The 26,737-nt window shown below is 41.4% G+C and overlaps 1 long non-coding RNA gene and 1 pseudogene across 1 annotated transcript in view; one reads left to right on the top strand and one right to left on the bottom strand.

The window, feature by feature from the left end:
* Positions 1–26,480, bottom strand: part of LOC149126944 (uncharacterized) — a 58,336-nt gene extending 31,856 nt beyond the window's left edge. The window contains exon 1 of the long non-coding RNA XR_016232073.1: positions 26,344–26,480. This is a non-coding gene — a long non-coding RNA (uncharacterized LOC149126944). The remainder of the gene's footprint in view (positions 1–26,343) is intronic.
* Positions 8,934–9,593, top strand: LOC100348084 (signal recognition particle 19 kDa protein pseudogene; annotated as a pseudogene).
* Positions 26,481–26,737: the final 257 nt, after the last annotated feature.

Below are 26,737 nucleotides of genomic sequence, written 5' to 3'. Positions count from 1 at the left end.
TAATTTTAAAATGAATAAATATTTTTAACACATATGCCCCCAAAGTGCAAGAAAACACCAAAACAAACTAAAAGTTAAGTGGCAAAAATTGAACAAAAGTTATATCACATGTAAAGTATTAATATGCATCATATAAAAGATGATCTGAGAAATGAGAATAAAATAACAGCAGTTCAATAGAAAAATGGGCAAAAGATATTGAATGGTCCATTTCTTATTATTCTAATGAAATATCTGAGACTGGGTAACTTATAAAGGAAAGACATTTACTTACCTCACAATTTTGGAGATTCAAGGCCATGGTGTTGACATCAGTTTGGTTCTGGTGAAGATCTCATTCTGGATGGTGTGGTGGAATAAGGCCGTGCCAACATGGCCATTGGCAAGTGAGCGTCCGTTACTCAGGAATGACTTCAAAACTCACCTGGCAACTGAACCTGCCTGGCAACAGGCTGTGATTGGTTAGGGCATAAACCGTCCTTTGACCAGATTGGCTGTCTCAGCTATATATGCTGCTGTACCAACTGAAATAAACGAGTCTGCAGGCTGTTAGCCTCTGGCCCGCTTTCACCTGACTCCCAGGGTCTGTGTGGTGATTCTGTGCCTCTTGCCCCCACCGTGCTCCTTCTCTCAGAACGAATCCATGGCAATAGGATGGCATCAAGAGGATGGGAAGGCAGACAAGAGGGGATGACCACACTGCCAGACAGAAGTTCAAAGAACTGGGGATTTGCCAGGCTTATCTTATCATAACAACCTTATCACAAGACCTAATTCATAATTTCAATGAGAAATTAACTTATTCCCTTCTGAGGGCAGGTGTGCATTAGCCTAAATAACTTTCACTGGGCCACACCTCCTAAGCACCCCACTATCCCTACACTGCCACATTGGACCAAGCTTCCTAAACATAAATCACATTGAAACTACAGCAGACGTAAAGAAAAGAAAACACAAGAACATTCATTCTTATTCTGAATAAGAGAATGCAATTAAAACTACACAAGTAGGCCAGTGCCACGGCTCACTAGGCTAATCCTCCGCCTACGGCACTGGCACCCTGGGTTCTAGTCCCAGTTGGGGCACCAGTTCTGTCCCAGTTACTCCTTTTCCAGTCCAGCTCTCTGCTGTGGCCCGGAAAGGCAGTGGAGGATGGCCCAAGTGCTTGGGTCCTGAACCCTCATTGGAGACCAGGAAGAAGCACCTGACTCCTGGCTTCAGATCAGCACAGCATGCTGGCCGCAAACCGCCAGCTGCAGTGGCCACTTGGTGGGGTGAACCAATGGAAGGAAGACCTTTCCTCTGTCTCTCTCTCTCTCTCTCTCACTGTCTAACTCTGCCTGTCAAAAAAAAAAAAAAAAAAAAAAAAAAAAAAAAAAAAACTACACAAGTGAGATTGTTAGACATCCAAAAGTTTGACAACATGCAAGATAGGATCTTCTAGATCTTCTATACTTTATGGGTAAGAAAAATCTAAAATTATTCAATCCCCATGGACAAAAATTTATTGAGAATTAAATTACATGTATATTAGGGTAGTTCCAAAAGTTTCTGGAAAATGCAATTAAAAACAGCAGCTCACTAGGCTAATCCTCCGCCTGCGGCGCCGGCACCCCGGGTTCTAGTCCTGGTTGGGGCACTGGATTCTGTCCCGGTTGCCCCTCTTCCAGGCCAGCTCTCTGCTGTGGCCAGGGAGTGCAGTGGAGGATGGCCCAGTCCTTGGGCCCGGTACCTGCATGGGAGACCAGGAAGAAGCACCTGGCTCCTGGCTTCAGATCAGCGCAGTGCGCCAGCCGCAAACCGCCAGCCCTAGCGGCCACTTGGGGGTTGAGCCAATGGAAAAAGGAAGACCATTCTCTCTGTCTCTGCCTCTTTCTCACTGTTCAACTCTGCCTGTCAAAAAAATAATAATAATAAAAAATAGTAAGTTTATTTTTGTGCAAAAATTTTGAAAGGAATGCATACTTCTTTCATATTATGCATTTCCGTGAACATTTTGAAGATCCCACATAGCTACCATTCAGTATACTCCCAATGATAACCATCTCTAGAAATCCAGGAATCTGGGACTGGCATTGTGCATAGCACGTCAAGATGCTGTCTGCAACCCCAGCATCCTATATGTGTACCGATTCACAACCCAGATGCTCCACTTCCAAGCCAGGTCTCTGTTAATGGCCTAGGCAAGCAGCAGAATTTGGCCCAAGTATTTGGGCCCCTGCCATCCATATGGGAGATCTGGATGAAGTTCATGGCATCTGGCTTCAGCCTGACCCAATGCTGGCTGTTGAAGCCATTTGGGAAGTGAACCAGTGGAGGTAAGATCTCTCTGTGTCTCCCTCTCTCTGCAACTCTGACTTTAAAAATAAATGCATAATTAAAAAAGAAAAACCAAGGGATCTGGGAGTATTTCAAAGATACACTAGCACTAGGGAAGGGAATATGGAGAGGGAGAGCTCATGGGGTCCATTTTATTCCTCTCTCTTGTTTTGTGATTATTTAAAATATGCATGACAAAATGTTTTAAAAATTAACATCTGCCAGTGCTTGCATTTGATGACAGTATCCTACTGCCTTAGCCTGGGTTTCCCCAGAGCAAAGCCTGAGATAAAAAAGCTGTTGCAAAACTGGAATCTTTAAAAATGTGATGAAGGAGGTGATAAACAGGAAAGAAGGGACACACTGCTGAATTGGCCACCGCAAAGTTTGCTGGTGGAGGCACACATCCAATGCATGCATCTGAGGCTGGATCAAAGGGAGAGGTGAGACAAATTCGCATAGGAGTTGTATACTGACTGCCTCCCCAGGGATTGTTAACCCTCATTCACGAGTTGTAGAACTTGACTTTGATTTGGTACAGTGCAATGAGTCATACAACTACTTTTTGGAATTTTGATAGGAAGCAGCCAAAACTCCAAATAGGTAATTTTGTGATATTTAGCTTCCTCAGGAGAGGATAGTACATATTAAAGCTGGAAAATTATAGTATTGTTACAAAGAATTCAAATATGCACCAATTAATAAGTCAGTTGTAAATGGTTTACAGTCATTCAGGCCTGAGTATTTAAATATTTAGCATATTTAACATATTAAAGATATTCATAAGGTGGAAGAGTTACCTTAAATATATACACATACTGATGCCATAAACAGGAGTGTCAATTTGTGAAGTCAACAACAGGAGTCACTGTGCACTTACTCCTCATGTAGGATCTCTGTCCTTAATGTGCTGTATATTGAGACTTAATGCTATAACGAGTACTCAAACAGTATATTTCACTTTGTGTTTCTATGGGGGTGCAAACTGTTGAAATCTTTACTTAATGTATACTAAACTGATCTGTAAAAAAAAAAAAGAAATTATCAATTCCCAACTTGACTCTCACTGGGATTAAACATGACAATAGGTCTGATCTGATTTCATCATCATTTAAAAAATCATCTATTATTTTTTACTTTATGTTTGTGTGGGAGCAAACTGTTGAAATCTTTACTTAATATATGCTAAACTGATCTTCTGTATATAAAGAGAATCGAAAATGAATCTTGATGTGAATGGAAGGGGAGAGGGAGTGGGAAAGGGGAGGGATGCGGGTGGGAGAGACGATATGGGGGGGAAGCCATTGTAATCCATGGGCCGTACTTTGGAAACTTATATTCATTAAATAAAAGTTAAAAAAATAAAAAAATAAAAAAAATATATACACATATATTATAATATGGAACAGTGTAACATATATATACATCCATCTATCTATATATATATATTCACTCATCTATATATATACACACACATATCTATATCTATATATATATATATATGTCGAACGGGGGGAAGTAAACTGGCATTTTGTATTCTGAAGCAGTTACTGAGGCAGTGATGGAACAAAGTCCCACTTGAAGCGTTGATTTTTTTCTCTCTGCCAAACACAAGTGAGACTCAAAGATTTACTCTAAGAATTTAGACTATATTACTAAGAAATCATTTTGTACCATTAAATGATTTGAATACTTATAAAGCATGTAAGTCCCCCCTAGTGTGTTCTCTTGCATTCCTCCTACCAAACTCAAGAATTACGTGACGTAATGAAGCTGGAATGCAATTTCTGTTGGTTTCCATCACATGGGCCAGTTTAAAGGTGACTGTCTTCTCAAAGTGCTCTTTCCACCTGCAGTCATTTCCTATTGCTGCTATGTAATCACAGATGATGACAATGATAGCAAATGATCACAGCCACTTTGGTGTTTTCAAACAGCAGACATTTATTGTGACACAGTCCTGGAGGCAAGAATCCACAATCAAAGTGTCAGCAGGGTCATGATTCCTCCTGGGGTTCTGGGATGGCTCTCTCCTTCGCCCCTTCCAGCGTCCTGTGGCTAATGGCATTCCTTGGCATTCTTCCGATGTGGGCTGGACCATTCCAATAGTTCCATTCTTCTTCACAGTGTGCTCTCCTCTGTGCGTGTATCAAATACCACTTTACTTCTTTCTTCTGAGGCTACTTTGACAGCATTTAGGGCCTACACAGTTAATCTAAAATCACCTTCTCAAGAATCTTAAGTCAACTGCCTTTGCAAAGATCCTTTGCGTAAGTAAGGTAACACTTTCAGGTTTCTGGTAGTAGCATCCGATAGCTTCAAAGCCGCTGTTGTCTACTTCACCATCTATGATTTCACCTACTGAGAGTCCTGACTTGCTTTTTGAGGTTATATGATAAAATTAAAAAGGAAATTCTATACCGCCAAACCTACTCATGTGCCCACCCTAAGATTAGCCATAATTTTGTTTCTAAAGCAGAGGACTGTAACTTCCTCTGCCATGGACGAGAAAGTAAATTGTAAAGGATTTGTGGACCATATGGTCCCTGTCACAACTGTTCATTTCTGCTGTCGTGGTACGAGAGCAGCCATGGACGATGTAAATGAGAGCAAATGTCTCCCGATACAACTACATTCTTCAAAATTCCGCAGTAAGGTTTTGCCTGTGGACTGAAGCTTGCTGACTCCTATTGGAAGGACTAGGCTTTTCTTGAGGAAAATAAAAATATTCTCCTATTTTAGGGTTTCTATTTTGGGGAGTTGTTTGAGAGGGGTAGGGGCAGATAAGCTGGCGCAGACAGAAGCAGCCTGTGTCAGGAAGCAGGTGTGAAGTGAGACAGCCTCTAGGGGGCAGAGGTGTGCCACAGCTCTAGAAGCGTTAGCTTCCTGCAACTACTGTAACCAGTGAACACCAATTTCATGGCTTAAAACAACACAGATTGGCTACCTTACACTTCTCTAGGTTGGAAGTACAACAGAGGTCTCACTAGGCTAAATTTCAAGATGAGAGCAAAACTATAAAGGCGTTGTTTTTTTCAGAGAGTACATGGAAAATGCATATGATAAAAAAGTATGCATGGATTGGAAACGTCTTTGAACTAAAATAAGCTTATCTTTTGATTGCGCTTTGCCATGAACGTCTTTCCCCGTGAAGTCCGCCCTGTGCTTCTCTGGCAGCCCCAGGGGAACATCTGTTTACTTCACTTCACCAGCTTCTGCAGGCCACCCTGTTCCTTGGCTCAGGGTCCACGTCCTCAACTGCTGCTGCTGCTGCTGCTGCTGCTGGCAAAAGTTGTTTCTTACACCAAAGGATATTTTTCTTTCAATTCACATTTCTACAAACTTTTTGAAATCTCCCCATTTTCCATCAACCACAGGGAGCTTGCAACATCTGTATTCCACTCCCAACACAGTATGGGAAGTGGTGGAATTTCTGATGGAGTGGGGAGTGAATGTAGAGACCCAAAGAGGCTGAAAGCAAACACTGTGATCCCGAAAGCAGCTACAAGTATCTTGTGTCAAAAAGAGGACCACATGGGGCTGGTGCTGTGGCATAGCAGGTAAAACTGTCACCTGTGATGCCAGTGTCCCATAAGGGCACTTCTATTCGAGTACCAGCTGCTCTGCTTCCAATCCAGCTCCCTGATAATTGCTTGGGAAAAACATCGGATGATGACCCAAGTGCTTGGGCCCCTGCACCCATGTGGGAGACCCAGAAGAAGCTTCTGGCTCCTGGCTTCTGACAGGCCTAATTTTAGCCATTGTGGTCATTTGGGGGAGTGAATCAGTGAGTGGAAGATCTCTCTCCATCTCTCTCTCTCTTACTCTGTCTTTCAAATAAATCAATAAATTGTTTAAAAAAAAAGACCACATAAAGAGACATCCCTCTACCTAACCAGAGAAGCTGTGGAGCTGTCACCAGTGCCACCCAGCAACAAGAGGAACAGGAGAGAAATAGTGGCCACCTTGAACTAAGAACCAGTGACTTGCCCAGTTTTCACAGAATAATGTGAAATAAGCTATGAGTTGACATTAAATCAACGTGACATAAAGCTTCTTCTAGTTCTTGGATGAAGATAAAGGGCTAGCCCCATTGATTGATATGAGATGTCCTGCCCATCAGATGATTGAGACTTTAGACACATGTTACATTTGAATTTAAAAAATAGGAGAATATGACATCCTTATTATTCCTGGGGTAAAACAGGGCATATTTATATTCACAACATATTCTTCAACATACAGGAGCTCAATAAGTACAAGGATACTTTCAAAAATATATGGGAAATGGTATTAAAATATGTTTATTTGGTACATATTTCATTACATAGGTATTTCATAATATGTATTTCCTATAAACTTTCTCAACACCTCTCATATATTCCTTTCCTCCTCTGACTGCCTAATAATATTGCAACCTTCCTGATCAAAGGCCTTTTAAAGGTCTAGCCAACTGAGCCTCGCATTAAAGATCCCTGCAAGATCTTATCCAAATTACCTTTGAAAATTCATTACCAAATATTAACTTTTATGAATAATTATGATAGCAATTGCAATATCTTGTGTTTCTTATTATTGAGTACTTTTCACCATGCTTTTCTGCTTTGAAAAGCTTTTATTCATCCTGTCTTCTCACTTCTCAATCCAACCACAGTCAAGGTCATTTACAAATGTCAGCTTTTGTCATACATATCCCCCTGGTATTCCTCACTGAATACTGGAGAACCTCATGCTGTTTGCCTAGTCTTTTATAGTTTTCTAGTAATATATTCTTCAGGTGCAGTCAGAAAACAGAAACCCCTGGGCACCTCTGCAAAGAACATTTAATATAAGGGCTGTAAGACAGATATCTCATAGGTGAAGCAGCAATTGACAGTAATGAAGATTATCCAGAGACAAAAGACAGCTCCATGTAGTGCTGGGAGGATACAAGGGAGAAGGTTAGATTATCAGAATTTACAGTCTAATAGAGGAGGAACCTTGTAGAACAGACTGAAACTTCTACTGAGGAAGCCATGCCTGGCTGCTCTGGGTGCCTATGGAAGGGAGCAACAAACTGGCAGGGGAATTTCCACAAAGCTGGAAATTGAAACCAATTGCCACTATTAAGACAAACTGTTCTTACTGGGGTAAAATATCACTGCTGGGACAATTTGTCACTGCCAAGGTGGTAGCAATATGAACAGCAAGCAGGAAGAATAAAGTCCTGCCCTCCTTCCCCCTGTGTTCCTGTCACTCTGGTGCTTCTTGGCAGGGCCAGTACAAAGCCAGCTGGCAAATGGGTCTCTGAGAAACACAGTTTTCTGAGTCTTGGTCCCAGAATGGTAAGGCAGATACGCAAGACTAAAGGTATAATTGAAATCAGAGCAGGTGTTCTGAAAGACTAACAAAGGAAATGCTTTTAGGTAGCACTTCCTTCTCTGACTTTAAACTACCACGTAGCAGTTGACAACCCTGTCAACACTTAAGGCTGTTCCACAACCCGGTAGTACCTCTTATATTTCCAACAACAAGCTCCCTTTTCAAATGTTCCATGTCCACTGATAGTACCAAGAGAATCTCCAGACAGACCAAAGTCTTATAATCCACTAATTTTTTTTTCTTTCTGTCTCCCACTACCACACTTGTTTACTTTCTTTATAACAACCTTATCTCCATTACCACTGCCACCACACCATCCCAGTTACTTTGTATTTCATTGGCTACAAATCACCCATCTGAGCTTTTTCCAACCTCAACAGTCTTGTTGAACAACCACTGTAAGTTAACCACTATATAAAAGAGCACAGTAGTCACAGAAATAATTACGTTGGAGAGATAATGAAGACATAGAGCTTTAAATTATATGATCAATGGTAACATGTTACCATTGTCTATTTGGGAATTCATAAACAAGAAGAACCAGTAAGACCAGAGGTACCAAGAGAAGAGACAGACATTGAAGAACAATGCAAATTGACCAGGCAGAAGGGACAGGAGAAAAACCAAGGGAATGGGTCATCCCAAACCGAAGGACATAATAAGGAAAAGCAAGTGGCAAAAATAATCGTGCTGATTTTTTTGAAAACTATGGATATAAGAGACTGTTTTAACTAAGCAGAATATCGGGTGAGCGTAAGAAATACCCAGTCCTTTCTTGAAATGGCATCCGCTTTGTGAATAAACACAAGTGAGCAACTGTGATGCATATCCACACTATTCTGGAAGGATGACTGCATATTGGTAAGGTTTCTATTTCACAGAGCTCGACATGACAATGGGGTCAGTATGGGTCAGTATGTCCATTATGCTGACCATAATCCCCATCTCTGAGATCACAAACTGATAGTGTTAGCTTTTATAAAGTCCAAACAATTTTGTTGACTTCTCTGTACCCCAATTTGCATTATTCTTCATTACGACACTAAGTATTTTTATATCAACTTCAATGAAGTTGTATCTTCTTCAATTTGCACAAGATTTCTGTCTAAAACATAAAATGATCAGTTAGGATGTTTTTGTACACAAGAAAGGGAAGATTTTAAAAATGGATTGAATCAACAAGGGAAATGAGCTGAGTAAAAAAGAAAACCTAAGCAGGTATTTCCATGGTCAATTATTGTAGCCACCCAGCTATGTTTCAGAAAAACTCAAATACAAGAACTGCCCACCACAGCTGGAGAGAGGTGCCATTAGACCAGGAAAGAAGTGGACAGGAAGGACTTCCGCAGCAAGAGCCTGCGGTCTCAGAAATTTCTCCTCCAGGTTCCGGTTGGTATATTCCTGAGTTGTGGTATGTATGTGTTTGTGGAGATGGTGTGCATGCCAAGCTGTCCCTGGCCAATCAGGACAGGCTTATTTGCATCTGCTGTGTGTACTTAAATACTAAGAAAACCCTTACAGAGTGGAGGTAGATATCCATCAATAAGTCTATTGAAAATCCTATAGCTACTGAGATTCATGATATATGCTTAGGAGTTGGACATAACGCATTTCTTGAAAAAATAAAATGTACTCTAGAGAACAGAATCATGACATTCAATACAGAAACAGAGGAGTCTGGGTCGGGCTCAAACAGGAAGAAGGCAGCCTTTGTCTTGTGGAACTCCCATCATAATTCAGCAATGTTGTATGCTGTGGAATTGATACTGAAACTGAAAACAAGGATGTGCAAAGCAGGAGGCGGCAACCCAGGTCTTCAATAAGGAGAAAGGAGAGAGAAGTAAAAAAGGAAAAGGAAAGAAGTGACCTGGCGTGAGGTTCAAGTTTATGTGATGCCACTGAAAGGGCCCTGAGTGGAAACTTCTAATGTGTACCTGAGGGAAACAAGCTTTTTGCCTGCATCATTTAACTGTGAACATCAGTGCATCTTCATCATCAGACGTGATGGTAAAATAAATGCACATCAGAAGTTGCTATCTGATTTTTACACAGTATACAGAAAGAATTTGCTTTGTCCTTCAGTGAAGATTTTTGGTGGGAAAAAAAGAATATTGTTGAATGGACAAGGGACTATACCATAATTTACTTGAAATTCTATATTCCTTTTGTCCTCTAGGTAAACATGTTTCAGATAGGTTTAGTAAGATTTGAAATACACATTTTGTTCCCCTTGTAAGTTAATGAATAAAATTTTAAACTGAATAAAAGAAATGGACAAATCCAGGAAGTACACAGGTTATAAATTTATTAGGGACATTTGCACTTAAGAATGCAAAATGAGAGTATTCCTGTATCATGAAACAGGAGGAAAATTATTTTTTAAGATTTATTTTATTAGAGGCTGGCACTGTGGCACAGTAGGTTAAAGCCCTGACCTGCAGCTGCAGCATCCCATATGGGCACCAGTTCAAGTCCTGGCTGCTCTACTTCTGATCCAGCTCCTTGCTAATGTGCCTGGGAAAACAGCGGAGGATGGCCCAAGTCCTTGGGCCCCTGCACTCGTGTGAAAGACCTGGAAGAAGCTCCTGCCTCCTAGCTTTGGCTCAGCTCCAGCCATTGCATCCATTTGGGGAGTGAACCAGCAGATGGAAGACCCCTCTCTCTCTCTCTCTCTGTATGTGTGTGTGTGTGTGTGTGCCTCTCTCTGTAACTTTTTTCTTTCAAATAAATAAAATGAATCTTAAAAAAAGATTTATTCTATTTGAAAAGCAGAGTTACAGAGAAAGAGGGATTAATCTTCCTTCCTCTGGTTCACTCCTCAAATGGCCACAATGGCCAGGGATGGGCCATGCAGAAACCAGGAGCCACAACTAAGGTTCATCCAGATCTCCTACATGGATGCAGGGGCCCAAGCACTTGGGCCATCTTCCACTGCTTTCCCAGGTGCCTTAGCAGGGAGCTGAGTTGGAAGTGGAGCAGCCAGGAATCTAAACACGTCTACGTGGGATGCCAGCGCTGCAGGTGGCAGATGAACCCACTATGCCACAGTGATAGCGCCAGAAAACGGTTTTATAGGCGAAGAAGGCCCACGGCCAGCCAGAATGCACCTGGATTTTCTCAAGAAATATTAACACTCCAGACATAGAGCCCTGCTTATCTAACTGACTCTGTATCTGACTTTCCTGACTCTGTATAACCGTAGACTTTGGGACGTCTTCCAAGGACAGCTAGAGGGCAAGATGTTGGTTATGACCAGGATGGCTACAGTCATGCAAACTGTATCTCTACAAGCCGCATCATCAAGGCAGGTTTGCTGCTCTGCAACCAATGGCAATGACTCCAGTAGCTCTGGGCACCCCCACACTTAGCATCCAAAAATCCATAATAGAGGAAGGGGCACCTCTCTTCAATGTCTCTTTTTAAAACAGGAAAACACTTTAACTCCTCAGACATGATTTTCCTTCATGTCTCTTTGGCCAAAATGATGTCATATGCCTATCCCTAAATCAGTCCTTTAAAAAAGTAATTATAATCGATCGCCCGGGTAAGTTCAAACAAATAAAGATTCATCCCCCGGGGTTCAGGAAGGGCACATATGCCTGGAAGCTTGGAGCCATTCAGTATCTGAAGAAAACGAGGGTCCTTTGGCACAAACAGGGAGTGAATTTGGATGTGGGATTCCTATCGATAAGAGCATCTGCTCAGTCTTCCTGGGTTTGAATACCCGCTTCGTGAAAGATGCTTCACTCCCTCGCAGGTTTCTTTTTTTTTTTTTTTCTCTTTTCTCTCTTTTTTTTTTTTTTTTTTTTTTTTTTGACAGGCAGAGTGGACAGTGAGAGAGAGAGACAGAGAGAAAGGTCTTCCTTTGCCGTTGGTTCCCCCTCCAATCGCCGCCACGGCTGGCGCGCTGTGGCCAGCGCACCGCGCTGATCCGAAGCCAGGAGCCAGGTACTTATCCTGGTCTCCCATGCGGGTGCAGGGCCCAAGCACTTGGGCCATCCTCCACTGCACTCCCTGGCCACAGCAGAGAGCTGGCCTGGAAGAGGGGCAACCGGGACAGAATCCGGTGCCCCGACCGGGACTAGAACCCGGTATGCCGGCGCTGCAAGGCGGAGGATTAGCCTAGTGAGCCGCAGCGCCGGCCCCAGTTTTGTTTTGTTTCTTATTTTCCAGTTTTCGTTTTCCTTATATAACATTCAATATATAAATAAGCATTGATTGATTGTGTGTAAAGGTCTTTCTCTCTCTCACCCATTAGCCTTAAATGATTCTCCCGCCTTCCTGGTTCCACCTGCAGTATTCTTCCTCATCCCGCAGCCTGAGAATCGTGTTGTCCTAAGCACCTTTCAGGAGCAGAGGCAGCATTAGCGGTTCAACTACCTGACGTGCTTTCTGCAGACCTGCACGCTTTTACACGTCTCTTAGTGATTTCTGTCTCTCACCATCTTCTTACATACTCCTGCCAAATCTGCACTTAGGAGAGGCCTTTCTACATCAGTGGAAGCGTTGTTTTAGGAATGTCTCTTTTTTTTTCTTTTTGCAGTTTTGTGGCTTGTCAAAATTCAACCTTTTGATTCTTCTAAGAGCCTTTTTAGCCATCTTCCTGTTTAAATATTTCAAATTAAAATTATTTTTATTTGAATTTCCTCAAGTTCAATTTTTGAAAGCTTATATGACTAAAAATTGAATATAACTATGTTCTGGGTGACACTGCAGCTCACTAGGCTAATCCTCTGCCTGCGGCACCGGTACCTCGGGTTCTAGTCCCGGTTGGGGCACCAGATTCTGTCCCAGTTGCTCCTTTTCCAGTCCAGCTCTCTGCTGTGGCCCGGGAGTGCAGTGGAGGATGGTCCAGGTACTTGGGCCCTGCACCCCATGGGAGACCAGGAGAAGCACCTGGCTCCTGCCTTCAGATCAGCGCAGCGCCGGCTGTGGCAGCCATTTAGGGGGTGAACCAATGGAAGGAAGACCTTTCTCTCTGTCTCTTTCTCTCACTGTCTAACTCTGCCTGTCAAAAATAAATAAATAAATAAATAAATAAATATCTTATATATTCTGTTCCTCATCTCTGCGATACTTGCAATGGAACAGTCGCTTGCTTCTAAAACTCTGATTATGTCTCCAAGAAGCTTAAAGAAGAAAGAATGTATATAATAAGGGTTGCAGGGGCTGGCGCTGTGGCGTAGCAGGTAAGCCGGTTCGAGACCCAGTGCTCTAGTTCTGATCCAGCTCCCTGCTGTGGCCTGGGAAAGCAGCAGAGGATGGCCCAAGTCCTTGGGCCCCTGCACCTACATGGAAGACCCAGACAGAAGAAGCTCCTGGCTCCTGGCTTCAGATCAGTGCAGTTCCGGCCATTCCGACCATCTGGGGAGTGAACCAGTAGATGGAAGACCTCTGTCTCCCTCTGCCTCTCCTTCTCTCTGTGTGTAACTCTGACTTTCAAATAAATAAATAAATAAATCTTTAAAAAAAAAGTGTTGAAATAGAATCCTGGATTTCCCTCTTTGTAGTGGAAGGAATGACTTAACTTCTCCAAGTCTGATTTTATATATACTGGGGATAAAAATCTCTGATTCAAAAATAGTGAACATTAAATGATCCTGCGTACATATGTGATGAATTACTGTACATAAATGTGTACCATATACATGTATGTGTATATACATGTGTCAATATCATCAGTCCTTACAATTTGTGAAACAGATATTTTTATCCCTGATGGGGTTTAGGCACAGTACATGCACATATTTCTCAAACTAAAAGAATTTGATAAAACCACAAAAGGTCACTCTCTGGCCTTCCTCCACCATTCTGCCTTGAAGTAGGTCATAAAATCTAGCATTTCCTAGAAGTTGCCGAATAAACAGGTCGTGCCAAGTCCCCTCCCCTTGTTGTTTATGACCACCAGATTACACCCTCTTTGTCCAATTATTCTTTTCTGCAACTTTCCTTGTGATCATCAAACTTGGCAAGAAAAAAAAAGTACAAGCTTGCCCATTTCTTTGGGTCTTCATTGCCTTATGAAAGTGCCTATAAAATGTAAAACATTAAATAAACATCAATGCTTTTCTCTTGTTAATCTGTTTATAGCATCATCAGCCATGATCCTAAGGCTGAGTGAGGATAAGATGTTTTTCTTCCCTTATATCCTCATAGCTAGATAGACCAACTGACCATCGTGTAGGTTCATCATTTCAAACCTCTCAATGTGAGAATGTGTGTATAGCCTCACTGTCATATTCAAGCTTATAAGGGATTGAAATGTGAAAATATGAAGTGCTTCAGAGCTACCATGAAGTAGGAGTTCAGTTCAACAGGTACTTGTGGTAACTGACCTTGTGATCAGGACTGTCTTCTCCAAGCTACCGTTGAAGACCACAAGAGCAAGTTCGAATTGAGTTTGTACAGCCGGGCCCAAATTTGTCAATCTTTCTCAGGACCTTGGAAATGTCAGACACCACAGGGGCAGAGACCCCGCCGCAGACACTGAAACACCTTTGAAAATCACATCAGTTACTTCTCTGTCCTCTTGGGCTACTTGGTTATTTCCTGCGTCATTCTAAGTCTATGGTTTATTACGCAATTTAATTGTGGTTTTGTTTTTTTTTTTTTTTTCATTTCCCAAGAAGAGAGATCCCTCTAGTGGTTCCAGTGAGTCCCTGCTTTTTAGTAACCAAATGACAGCAGGAGAAAGAAAGCTCCTTTCATTTCTCCATAAGAGCCAGTAGTGCTGATGAGCTGGGAGGAGAAAGCAATGGGCCACGGCGGTAAGGGATGTAGAGAAGTCTGACTTGATGATGCTTGTAAGATATCTTTCTTTGCTATGCTGGCAGCAATCCAAGGATTTTGTGGACCTTTTGAGAAGTGCTAGATCCTTGCTATTGACTTATCAAAATCTTTCTGATTATTAATTAGGATTTATTACCACCTTCTTCTTCCTGGTATTTCAGCGAATTTCTCTCCTACCTGCATTGACTTTAGAGGATTCAAATTCCTCTTAGGTAAATACCAAGTCTACATACACCACCCATATGTACTTCTAGGTGGAGGTGGTTTAAAAAAAAAAAGAAGTGGTTACCATCCTTAGGTTTTTATTGAAAGGAAGAGTACTGAGGATCCACTTGCATCTCCAGTTTTGTGACTTTCACCTCATTAGAATGAGAGAGGCTGGCCTTGGGGTTGATTTAGCTTTCTTTTCTATTCTGATGAAGCAGTTTGAAAGATCAAAAAATCATTCTGCATAGTCAAAACCAATTAAAGAGGAATACTAGCAATCTGTAATTATCCACACTATAAGAAATAGATGACTGAGAGTTAATTGGAAATAAAGTCTCCCTATATTTCAATAACATTTTAACCAATGATTCCATTGCAGACATTTGCCAAAGTAGCTGGTGTTTGGAATTCTGCCCTTGAAGCATGTGCTGGTTAAGCCTGATCATGCTCTTGTGTCCCCTCCAACAATGGCCACATGGAAGATATTAAGAGTGGATGACAATCCATAGCCATGGGGCTGGTTCTTGAAGTGACCCTGACAAATAGAAAAGACAAATCTCCTGTGTTCTGGGAGCCTTTGTTTAACAGCTGAGCTGCTTCCAGTGGCCCAGAGAGAACAGGACTGAACATTGTTCATGCAAATGATCACTTATCTAAAAACTATGGTCATTGGTTACAAAGCATTGTTTAGACGCTATGGCAATAAATCATTTTCATGAGTTAATGTGTTGAAACATATATTGTCCTTCAATATGAGTAATCAACGGTGATGGTGTTTTTTGTTCCACTTCAAACTGCTGGTCCCTGGGAAATCTAGAGAACAAAATGTTTCAATGTCACTGTGTATTGTGTGTTTCAGAAATTCCCACATCTCCCTCTTCAGTTCATGTTGAATGAATAAAAAGACAGTCAATAAAGGAAAGAGCCCTCCCTCTCACAAAAAAAAAAAAAAAAAGATAGAAACTGAGTAATTCACAAACTAGGTAATATGTGAGAAGTAGCAGATTATGCCACTACAAAATATAACTCTTTGGCATGGGAATTATTTTGAGCTAATGGCAGTTGAAAACCAGGAGAAAAAAAAAAAAGAGCCCTAAAATCAGAACATGAGTTCTCCTTTTGTAAAGTAAACTTACAAATGTGGCACACAGAACTCAGAAAATAATTTATTTTGGCCTACTGGTTTATGGTAAAGATATTATAAGGGACATAGATGAACAAACAGATGAGAAGATGGATGGAGGTATACGGGTGGGCAGTCCTCAGTCCCATGCCCTCTCTGGGTGCATCTACAATCCAGAAGCTCATCAGATCTTATTGTTCAAAAGTTTTTATAGACCTTAATCTCCAGCACCATCACGCCCAGGTTAGTAGCTGGGACTGAAAGTTCCAATCTTCTAATTCTCTGTTCCTGTGATTGTGCTCCTCTGGTTATTGGCTCGATCCCGAGGTTATCCAGTGGTCACGCACTGAGTCATCTTATTACTACAAACTCAAATGTGATCAAAGGATCCCATTATGAATAACAAAAAGTTTCCATCACTTGGGAAATTCTAGGGGTCTTAGGAGGTTGGTAATAGGAATTGGGAACAAAAATCAAATATTTTCATATTTGATACCACAAATACTATATATGGCTCTCCATGGTTTTTTTTTCTGTATATAAAAATTATTAAGTCTAGGGGCAAATGCTATGGTGCATTGGTTAAGTTGCCACTTGGGATGCCCATATTTGATATCTTGCCCTATATCAGAGTACAGGTTTGGGACCCTGTTCTTCCACTTCCTATCTAGCTCCCTGCTAATGTGTCTAGGAAGCAGTGGATGATGGCTCAATACTTTGCCACCCATATGGAAGACCCAGATGGAGTTCCTGGCTCCTAGCTTCAGCCTGAACCAGTTCCAACAATTGCAACCATTTAGGAAAATAAAAATCAGCAGGTGGAAGATCTCCCTGCCTCCCTCTCTTCTGTCTGTCACTCTGCCTTTCAAATACATAAAAGAAATCTATTTAAAAATTAAGTTAATCTAGTGGAGTAGACTGTATACATTTGTTATGGCTCCATAGCAAAATACTAGAGTCAGATTGGCCTAAACAACTTATATCTATTTTTTCACAGTACTGGAGGCTAGAAATCCAATGTCAAAGTGTCAGTAGGTTTAGTTACCCTGTAGAACATCCTGTAGATGGTTGCTTGCTTGCTGTGTTCTCACACAACCTTTTTTCCATGTGTATGCAGCTGTGGTATCTTTTCCTCTTCTTATAAGGACACCAGTCCTACTGAATTAGCGCCCCACTCTTATGACCTCATTTAACCTTATTCATCTTTTGGCCCTGTCTCCAATTCTCTCACCTTGAGGCTTAGGGCTTCAATATGTGACTTTGAAGAATCATGAATCTTTCCAAAACAAGGACAAAGAAGTAAACAGGAATGTACACTTACATGTAAAAAAAATGCTAAATGGGGAGATTCCAAGATGGCAGAATAGAGAGGGAACTTACTGCTCTAGGCTAGGGGAAGATAGTTAAAGTGAAGAGAGTGCAATCTCAAGGAACACTTAGAGAGGGAAGTGCAATCTCAGGAAGTAGTTAGGGAGAAAACTGCAGTGGGAATTCCATGAAAGGAAGAGAGATGCTGTGGACCTACATGGAGGGTGCGAACACACAGCATGAGCGTGGAAAAAACACAGGACTGGATGACTTCAATGATGAATTCTACCGGACATTTAAAGAAGAAATAATCCTTATGAGTATAAAGTTAATTGAAAATAGATCTTTGCGAAAAATAAGAATGGGTATAGTAGAGGAAGAAGTGTGGGAGTGCAGGCAGGAGGGAGGGTAGGGTGAAAAGAATCACTATGTTCCTAAATTTGTGTATATGAAATGGATAAAGTTTGTATGCCTTAACTAAAAGGTTTCTAAGTAAAAAAAATGCTAAATGTGATTAGAATGTCATGCAAGAATATAAGAAAGGTATATAAAATAGTTCGTGGGTTGCAGATTCAAAGACAGAGTGACTGTATAAAGTAACCACACTGGAAACTCTTGTGAAAATTAGGAGATATAATAATAGATTAAATAGCACACACTAACTGATCTTTAGGAAACATAATGTAGAATTGACCCAGAGAAACCCAAAGACATAGGCACCCTGTGACGAGAATACTGTTTGGTAGAAATAACACATAAGCTGAGACCTACAGGAAGAATGGAAGTTAAGGAGACCAAGCTGAGAAGGTGTAGGGAGTACTCCAGCAGATCAGGAAAAAGGTCATTATAAGCCAGAAACAAGCTGGAGAGGCAGTGACACGTTTGGGATAACTGCAAGAGATTCCACATGGCTGAGTAGGAGAGCCTTTACTCGCAGTCTCCTCAGATGTACACCTGGAGGGACGAAGGGGTCATCTTCCAAAGACTTGCCCTCACCAAAGGTGGGACCATATCTGTGCCAATAATGATAATAACTACAGCAGATTGAAACACATCAAATAAGTTCCAGTCTATAAATCTGTAATGACCCTTTAGTCAAACAAATAAAACTAATTTGTTATCACTGACAAATATCAATAAATTATTTCAAGATTGTTAAGTAAAGTGAAAGAATCAAACATTCATCTTGCCTTTCTTATTTGACCTGTACCAAAAGGGAACAAACACTAGATTAAGGGATTTCTTTTTGTACAAATACTCTAGCTAATAGACAGGGAAGGAAAGATTTAATAAGTACACCATCATTTTTCAGCTATGAATGAGTTAATAGAGGTAGGTATAATCAGCAATAGCTATTAAAACCACAGAAGAAAAGCTACTAGATATTATGTGCCTCCTGATTGAAGAATATAATACCACCTATGAATTGGTTTCTCTAAAAGAATAAAAAAGAATGCAATTTAATCAATAACTGATCGAATCTCCAGACCAATTCCTACCGTACAGCACATTTAGAACACATCAGATACAATCAGCAAAATTGACAGGACAAAATGACCCACTTCTCTGAAGATATAAATTACAAAAATAAAAAGTGTAATAAAAAAAGACAATAAATTAGAAGAGTTATCAGGGCTATCACTACCCATCACAATGTGTAGACCTTATGTATATCATGATTCAATGAAATAAACTGTAAAGTGAATATGTCAGAATTGCAAACCTAAATACTGAGTGAATATATGACGACTGAATATTTTGAGTTGGGAACATATGAGAAAATTGTCAAAGCTCTGGAACCCATCTAGACTAGGGATATAAGTGTGGGAGTTTAGAGCATCTACGGTATTTGCTAATTTTTAGTAGTTGGTGATATACAAAGCTAGGTATAAACCAGGGTTTGTGATCTCTGGAATATTGAGATTTGGGACCCCACAATTCTATGCTGTGTTTAGATGTTTGAGTACATCCATAGCTTCTACCCAACCAGATGTAGAGCATTCTCAAACATAACTGTCGCAATGAAATGCATACTGAGACATTGCCAGTGTCCCCTGCATGACAAACTTGCTCCTTAGCTGAGAACCAGTAATGTAGAGTAAAAGAAGAGGGTATAGAACAAAGCCACAAGGAGTTATACAGACCCATGATTCCATTGCAACTCTATCATTACTCACACTGACCAGCTCTCCAGGCCCTAGTTTTCTCATCTCTAAAATCTAAGTGACCTACAGGTGGGTGTTACAATTCTTCAATACTGAAATCACTTCTAAAAATGAGAATATGTTCAAAGTCCTGTAGTTATAAATTCCCGTTGCTATTACCGACTTTCTCCCTCTTCCCTTCTTCCTCAAGGTCTTGGTGTAGTTTAGCTCCACAAAACTCTAGAACCCCACTTCTCTTTTTCTTCTCTCTCTCATAAGAAACCTGGATTTTTAACTTTGTAGCTACAGCAACTAAGCAATCCTACCTCTGTGAAGCTACTTAATGATTTCCCCAGTGTCATCCCTTTTCCAGCCCTCCTATGAAGAGACTTTGCATAAGATAAACTGGTAAACAAGTTCAAACAGACAAGACAAGATGTTCCTCCTGGAGCTCTGGATCAGAGCCCACATTTACGCCTCCCCAAGACTTCTCTCAATTTGATTTAAAAATTAACTAGTCACCTGTTTGTTATGTAATGAAATACCTGAGGCTGACAATTTTATACATAAAAGAGGTTTATTTGGGGTCATTCTCCTAGAGATGTAAAATCCAAACAATATGGTGATGCCCACATTACAGCAAAGGAACACTTCTCACTCTGTGTCTCTCTATAAAGCCAGCAGAATTCAATTATGGGTACCCCACCCGAACAATCTGATCACTTACCAAAGGCTTCACCTCTAAACACAATTGAATTAAGGTTCCACCAATCCTAAAATTGGGGGGATTAAACTCCTACATGAATTTGGGGGTGAAATAGCCAAACCATAAAAAAGAAAATCTGGTCTCCCTGGAACTTTCTGGTTGAAAAATTAGAGAAGAGTGTATATTCCCAATAAATGAAAAAGATTTGTTCAGGGGCAAGTTACTGTGCCAAAAATGAGGCTCCATTTCCTATGCAGGCTTTGAAGAGGGGGCTTGAGCTTCATGCTTCACCACTAATCACTTAACATGATTTCCTTTTAGCAGTCTTTAATTCTTTATTAACAGCTTTACTGAGATACACTTTTCATAAGATACAATTCACTCGTTTAATATATAAAAGGCAAGGATTTGTAGTACACTCACAGCCATACACAACCATCAACACAGCCTATTTTAAAATGTTTTCATCACCAAAAGGGAAGACTTATACCTTCTTGCCATAACCTCCCTACCCTTATTCCCAACCCAAAGTAACAATAATTTCTTTCCCTATAGAATTGCCTATTCTAGATATTTCTTGTAAATGAAATCACGTATTATGTGATCTGTTGTATCTAGTTTCCTTTATTTTTGAAATTTTGAAAATGCTCATCTGTGTTGTAGCATGTATCAGAATTTCATTCTTTTTAAAGACAAAGTGACATTCTACTGTATGGGTAGATCACATTTTGTGGATATCCATATTCATATTCATCAGCTGATGCACATTTGGATTGTTTCCATCATTTGGGTATTATGAATAATGCTGGTGTAAGCATTCATGTACAGATTTTGTTTAAGATTTATTTTTTATTTACTTGAAAGGCAGAGTTACACAGAGAGGAGAAGAGACAGAAAGAGTAATTAGAGAGATCGTCCATCTGCTGGTTCACTCCCCCAATCCCTGCAATGGCCAGGGCTACGGCTGGGCCTGGCTGAAGTCCGGAGCCTGGAGCTTTTTCCTAGCCCCCACTTCGGTGTAGGGGTCCAAGTACATGGGCCATGTTCTGCTGCTTTCTTAGGCACATTAGCAGGGAGCTGGATCAGGGGTGGAGCTTCCAGGTCTTGAACCAACACCCATATTATATGCTGATGTCACAGGCTGAGGCTTAACCTGCTACAACACAATGTCGGCCCCCATGTACAAATTTTCATTTGGCATCTATCGTCAGTAATTTTACCCATATACCTAGGGTTGGCAGTGCTGGTCATGTGATAATTCTATGTTAATTTTTTGAGGAACTACAAAGTTCTCTTTCATATTAGTACAGTCGTTAACTGTTACTCAAGAATGTTATCTCAGTAAGTAAAACATCACTTCTCCACACTCCCAAACAGGGCATTGGTTGCATTCTTAAGCCAAGTGCCTGAAGAAAAGAAATGCTCTACTTATAATATGGATGTACAATCCTTTTAGGCTGTTGTATAATTACAGCGTCTTCTCATCTGTTTCCTTTGGGCCATGATTTCTAATGACATTGTGTAGGCAGCCCATAAACAAGTCATAGAAAAGTCAAGGTCAATCTTGGCTTGTGGAATTTCTGGAATGAGAAAGTCCCATACTCCCATGCTGAAGGAGAATGATCAAACAAGAGCACTCCGCTAAAACTATGTTATGACTGTGTTGCAGAAAGCCTGAGAAGTTGCTTGCCTGTGTTGTTAACTTCTGTGTTGCCTTGAGCTGCAGCTGGTTATGTATAAAATATCGCTGAGACACTGGAATAAATGAGCCTTGATCAGACCTTTGTCTTGGCTCCATTCTCTGTGACCTCGTCCCTCTTTTCATTCTCACTCCCTCCTTCAGGTTCCGTTCAACAGGTGCGGCTGGCCCACATCAACGTTGTTCAGAATGCCATAATCGCACATTGCAAAATCTAGAAAGATCATAATCTCTAACATCTAAAATCTGAATTCCCAAAATATAATTCTGAAAAAGGTGATTTTAAGACTTTCTTTTTAGGCCAGCGCCGCGGCTCAATAGGCTAATCCTCCACCTAGCGGCGCCGGCACACCTGGTTCTAGTCCCGGTCAGGGCGCCAGATTCTGTCCCAGTTGCCCCTCTTCCAGGCCAGCTCTCTGCTGTGGCCCGGGAAGGCAGTGGAGGATGGCCCAAGTGCTTGGGCCCAGCACCCCATGGGAGACCAGGAGAAGCGCCTGGCTTCTGCCTTCGGATCAGCGTGGTGCGCCAGCCGCAGCGGCCATTGGAGGGTGAACCAACGGCAAAACGGAAGACCTTTCTCTCTGTTTCTCTCTCACTATCCACTCTGCCTGTCAAAAAAAAAAAAAAAAAAAGACTTTCTTTTTAAATCATCTTTTCTGTTACCATTTTTCTTAACTTTGTTATATTTTATTTATTTATGTATTAATTTATTTATTTGAAAGAGTAACAGAAAGAGCGAAGGAGAGACAGAGGGGCCTTCCATCCTCTGATTGACTCCCCAAGTGGCCAAGCCAGGAGCTGGGAACTCCTGCCTGTTCTCCCTCATGGATGGCAGGAACCTAGGCACTTGGATAATCTTCTGCTGCTTTCCCAGGCACACTTGAACTGGACCAGAAAATAGAACAGTGGGGACTCAAACTTGCACTCCCACTTAGGATGTAGCACTATAAGCCATGGTTTAATGTGCTGCCCCACAGCTCTGGCCCCTTAAAAATTATTTAAAAGATATTAATTTATACTTTTAAAGAAGATTAATTTTATAAACATAACATGTTATAAAATAAGCTTTGTAACCATGGCCATCTGAAATACCATGACAGATAACGTGAGTATTTTTGACAAACTCAGTCAAAAACTGGAATGGGTGACCACTACATATACCTTGGCCCAAACAGCTGAGATATCAAGAAATTTTACCTTTCACAAAAGCTGATATACAAAAAAGCTATGCATTTGTTGAGGACGTTTATGTGTTCTTACAGATACAATGCTGACACATAAAGTCAGTGCTGTGATAATGTACTTTCTTAGAGTCGTTTGCCCAAAAATGCAAAAAAAAAAAGAGTTGGAACTCTCTAAAATCTTGACAAAATTTATCTCTTCAACTTTGAAAAAAGAAAAGAAACTAAAAAGGAAGCTTGGCATGTGAGAAGATATATTACAGGGACAGATTATAGGCAATTGCATGGGGGGAGTCCTTAAGGAGGGCTGACTTTCATGAACATTAATTCTACTTTGAAGTCTTGCATCACAATGAGTAGTAGCTGCTTTTTTTGTTTTCTTTTGGGGCATTTCTCTCCTTAGAGAATACACTTACATTGATTTTTCTACATGGCTCTGTTCTTTGTGAAATTCTTCTATGCCTGGATATACAAAAACATGGGGATTCTCTGGGGCCAGTGTTGTGGGATAGCAGGTTTAGCCATCACCTGGGATGCCAGCATCCCATAGGAATGAGCACCAGTTCCAGTCCTAGCTGCTCCACTTCTGATCCAGCTCCCTGCTAATGTGTCTGGGAAAGCAGCAGAAGATTCCGGGCTCATGGCTTCAGCCTGGCCATTGCAGCCATTTGGGGAGTAAGACAACAGATGCAAAATCCATGTGTGTGTGTGTGTCTCTCTCTCTGTAATTCTGACTTTTAAATACATAAATATATCTTTATTTTTAAAAATGAGCATTTTCTATCAAGTTTTCTCATCTTCTGTTCCAGACCTGTATGCTGTTTTGGACACAGAGATTACTCCATGGGGGCAAGCCTGTGGTACAGGTTGGGATGTTACTTGGGATGCCCACATCCCATATCAGAGTCTGCTTTGAATCCTGGTCCTTTCACTGCTAAGCCAGCTTCCTGCTAATGTGCCTGGGAAGACAGTGGATAATGGCCCAAGTGCTTGGGTCCCTGCCACTCCAATGGAAGATTAAGATGGAGTTCCTGGATCCTAGTTTTGGCCTGGTGCAGCTCTGGATATTGTGAGCAGTTGGGGAAATGAACCTGAGGATGGAAGATCTCTCTGTCTCTTTTTCTTTCTGTTACTCTGCCATTTAAGTTGATGAAAATAAATAAACATTGGGGCCGGCGCTGTGGCATAGCAGGTTAATGCCCTGGCCTGAAGCGCCAGCTTCCCATATGGGTGCTGGTTCGAGACCGGCTGCTCCACTTTCAATCCAGCTCTCTGTTATGGCCTGGGAAGGCAGTAGAAGATGGCCCAAGTGCTTGGGCCCCTGCACCCACTTGGGAGACCCAGAGGAAGCTCTTGGCTCCTGGCTTCGGAAAGGCACAGCTCCAGCCGTTGTGGCTAATTGGGGAGTGAACCATCGGATGAAAGACCTCTTTCTCTCTCCCTCTGCCTCTCCTCTCTCTGTGTAACTCTGACTTTCAAATAAATCTTTAAAAAAAGAAAATAAATAAACATTAAAACAAAAAAGAAATCTATTCACAGGTACTCAAATACAGAGCACAGATTTGGTAGAAACAACACAGTTGCTCTAAAAATGTTGCAAAAATGTCTTATCCTTTCACACACATAATTATTTTTGACATAGTCTACCTTCACTGGCCTCTTCAGGCAATGACAGTCTGTTAAATTCCCTTGGAATGTCACCAGTTGAAAGCAATGCCAATACAGATAAACGGCACTTTTTAAAAGATTTATTTATGTATTTGAATGAGAGTTACAGGATGGTGTAGGGGATGGGTGGAGAGGAAGCTTCCATGTGCTGGTTCACTACCCAAATGACTGCACTGGCCAGGGCTGGCATTCACAGCTAGGAGGCTGGAATTCCATCTGGATCTCCCAAATGGTGACTGGGGTCCAAGCCCTTGGGCCATAGTCCCCTGCTTTCTAAGGCATGTTAGCAGGGAGTTGGATCTGAAGTGGAGCAGCCACGCTTATATGGGATGCTGACATTGCAGGTCAACCTGCTGTACCGCGATGCCAGCCCCATCTGACATATTTTAAAATAGTTTTCATCATTGCCATACTGCATGACCAATCCCTTCCACAGAATTTGACTTTCATATTTCTTTTGTAGCCCCCCCCCCCTTTATTTTTTTCATGAGAATTGCCGTTTTCAGGATCTTGGCGTTCAGGATTTTAACACTCAGGATTTTAATCTTCCAGCATTGTGATTTAGGGGACGTTAGACTTTAAGGATTTTGATCGTTTTTTGGATTTAAACATTTGGTGTTACATTTTGGTTGACTGTCTTTTGGGATTATTATAAACACTGGTTTCTGACCTAGTAACTTAATTGTTTACATTTTTGTTCCAATAGAGAAACATGTTCTGAGTGAAAATGGGAAATTCTAGAAAACACACCTTCCTGGTCCCACACAGCATCTGGGGACCCTCCTCACCTTGCTCAGGAGCATCAGAGGACATTTAACACGTACAAGGGCCCATATCAGCCCTGGAATTTCAGGGCCAAATGAATAGTCATCATCCTCTCCATTTCTTTCCCCACGTTAACAAGCTCTGGGCACCCAAAAAACTTGCAGGCATATACAGACGTAGATCTGATTCTGTAGAGATGTCCCTTTCACTTTTCTTTCCCTCTTGCAATGAATCATGGGCCTTGGAAAGATATACAACATTCAGCAGGCAAATGTTCAACAATCAGGGAACATCTTGACTCCAGGCCAGTTGCTCTGGTTGAGATAATTTGAGTAGGGAAATTGAATGATTTCATTAGGCCAAGATTTTCAGCAACCCAAGCCATGAAAGATCACCAGGAGTGCTAGGCCCATGATGCGGAATATGGTGAAATCACAAATAAAATAGGAGCCAGAATTGTGGCACAGCAGGGAAAGCCTCCATCTGCAATACCAGCACCCCATCTGGGCATTGATTTGTGTCGCTGCTGCTCCTCTTCCAATCTAGTTCCCTGCTAATGACCTGGGAAAAGCAGAGGAAGAAGATACCCACATGGGAGACCTGGAAGAAGCTCCCGGATCCTGGCTTCAGACAGCCTTGGCGGTGTCAGCCATTTGGGAAGTGAACCAACAAATGGAAGAACTTTGTCTGATTTATAAGAATCAGACAGGTTGTGAAGTAGACTACAAAGCAGGTCAAGGTATTTAAGACAGAGGCTAGGGTGTCTACGAGACAAGATTCTAAATACTTCTCCTATAGCCCTGCCCCTGGTGTACATGCCGTATTCGATCCCCTTTGCAGAATCTCTGATTATGATGTGAGTAGGTTACATTGTAAGCAAGGTTAAGGGATTTTACAGATATAATTAAGGTGCTAACATCAATTGACTTTGAGTTAACTAAAAGCAAGCTCATCCTGGGTGGGTCTGACCTAATCAAGTGAGCTTTTAACGCTGGTTGTATTCATCAGCTTTTTGTTATCTCAACAAAAATACCTGAGAGGACATAACTTATAAGGAAAAGATTTCAACTTACAGCTTTGGAGATTCAGAGTCTAAGATCAAGTGGCTCCATTGGTTCCGGCAGCTGAAGAGAGTGGCAGAATGTACACAGAGGGAGAATCACATGATGAGGGAGAAAGCAGAGAGAAAATCTAGGTTGAACTCTACTTAAATACCCAACCTTCTCACAAGAACCACCAAGGGCCCGCCCACAATAGCCTGAAGAGCTCCTACTGAGCCCACCTCCTAGACACCTTGATTAGATCAAATCTTTACCCTTATTCTATCAATCACGAACATTAATCCATTAACCATTAATTTAGGACTTTCGGAACCAAACCCCTAATCCATGAGCCTGTGGTCGACATTCAAACTAACGTGCGAACCACAACACCGGCCTTGAACAAGCAAGCTGCAATGCTGTGGGA

This window comes from Oryctolagus cuniculus, chromosome 4, assembly GCF_051225735.1.
Source record: "Oryctolagus cuniculus isolate XC-2025 breed Fujian yellow rabbit chromosome 4, ASM5122573v1, whole genome shotgun sequence".
Taxonomy (NCBI): domain Eukaryota; kingdom Metazoa; phylum Chordata; class Mammalia; order Lagomorpha; family Leporidae; genus Oryctolagus; species Oryctolagus cuniculus.
This window is presented reverse-complemented; position numbering and strand designations above follow the sequence as displayed.